This window comes from Homalodisca vitripennis, unplaced genomic scaffold (assembly GCF_021130785.1).
Source record: "Homalodisca vitripennis isolate AUS2020 unplaced genomic scaffold, UT_GWSS_2.1 ScUCBcl_1906;HRSCAF=6110, whole genome shotgun sequence".
Lineage (NCBI taxonomy): Eukaryota > Metazoa > Arthropoda > Insecta > Hemiptera > Cicadellidae > Homalodisca > Homalodisca vitripennis.
In genome coordinates this window covers 64,152-66,284 of record NW_025778036.1, presented here as the reverse complement: position 1 = coordinate 66,284, position 2,133 = coordinate 64,152, and positions in this window count along the sequence as shown.

Genomic DNA, 2,133 nt, shown 5'->3' with positions numbered 1-2,133 from the left:
CGTAGTGTTCAGCTTCGTACAGCAGCGCATGGTCCAAAATATAATTCAAAGTGCTGTTGGGGCACTTTACGTCTGTCACAGAGTAGTCACTGGACCTCTCCAGGAGATGATGAAGCTCCCTTCCATGGCTGTCCGCGACCAACAGGACCCGATTTGTGATGACCTTATAGGTGGGTTTCCACTTCCCCATCTAAATGAGAGAATTTTTTAAAGTATACGTACATTCATCCTTATTATAATAAAAAATACTTGTGATCTGAAATCATTTCGTAAACATAGGTAACACACTTGAATTCATTTATTACAAAGAAATACTTTTATTACAACTTACGTTGGGAAGTGGAACAGCAAACAAGAAGGATGGGAACACTCACTGGAAAGGTCAGTGATGACAATGGAGTTGCTGTAAATGAAATTGTCATAGTTTAACAAAGAGTGCCGTATTATCACATTAAACGGTGTATTTGGTACAATTAGTACAATGTTTGAAATTCAACACGGTGTAGGAAGGTATATAAATAGTCAAATGGTTATAATGTTTTACATTTAAAATGAAAATTAAATATGTTTAATTTCAATGATCATGTGAAACACACTATAAAGTGTTGATCCATAACAACGTTAGTCTGTAAACAAAAAAATCTTGGTTTTTGAATAGATGAAAAAAAGTTATAAATTTTTCTGTATTACCGTCGAAACAATATTATTGCTAGTATTTTTAAGTTCGTTAAATAGAGCAAATAAATTCAATTTAGTATGCTAAATTATATATGGACCGCTATATTTATTTTCAACCTTACTCTAAATGAATTCACCATGGAAATTATTATTATTCATTTAACGTTGTATAAATACATTATTAATTGAAATGTGTAGTATCAAAACTATTCAAAACTCTTTTTTGAATGTACAACATTTCTTTGTAAATAAATGAATTATAATTTTTAATGAAAAATTACTTACTTGACAGTAGAAAATAGTTGGTGTCACCCAACGGCACCAAACTGAAATAGAAAACAATATATGAAATGATTTTACAGCAATTGTAACATAAGGCATTTCAAGTTAACAATCCTAATAGCAATCAAATGACAACAGCAAGTTCATGCTTGCCGTGCGTATTCATGTGCAAGCCATGAGTTGTAAGAAAGTCTCTTTTAAAATTGGAAATGTCTATGAAATTGGAACAATTTATGTTTTTCAATGTGAAATTCAGGCTTGCACGTGCACGATCAACGGCAGGCGAAACATGGTCTCTTCTCCTAGGCAAATTAATTATTGTTACATTGTTCAATTTACATAGTTTAATTAATTTGCCTAGGCCAATAAAAAAGGCACTATTTATCAAACAGTTTTCACTGATATTGCTACATATTGCTTCATGTGCGAAGTCCCTTTGAATGGTATCATGTGCTCATCAATGGATTGATTCTGTTCTGGTGGAATCGTTCTGCAAGCCTCAGCAATAGTATTTATCAAAGGATGAACTTTGAAAAGGCTGTTTCCAGGAATTCGTGTGGTATTATCAACAAGATGAAAATGATTTAATATATCATTTTTTTATTCACGTTAGGTCCGTCCATAGAAACCTGAACTATTTTATTTAAAGTGTCAGGCGAAATGGCGCTTTTGATTCCTCGGAGAAGATCTTCCGCTTTGGTATGACCTAAAAATATTGATGTAAAATATCTTGTTTCAATATGATTGTTGGCTGGTTCCCACCAACGAATATGAACGTCCATTTGTTGCCGTTGACTAACTTTATTTAAAGGTTCGTCGAAGTAGAGAACAATATGAGAACATTCTTTGAGTTTCTTTTCTATTTGTCTCTCGAAATGTGGTGCCAAACCAAACACGATCAAATATCCTACTTTGGTATAATCCAACTGTAGTTTTGATGCTATCTCACTATCAGGAAATTGAAACTTGAAACTTTTAGCACAGCGAGCTGCAACTGCAAAGGGAATATGTTTAACAACTATTTGTAAACACCAGAATATTTCTGATCTTGTCACGGATTCAGAAATAACATATTGCTTCACTGTGGATTGGGGACGTGATGTCGAAACAGTTGTGTGACTCGGCTGTCTGAGGGAGCTTTCCGTACCAGAAGCCTGCGCTAATTGGATCCCA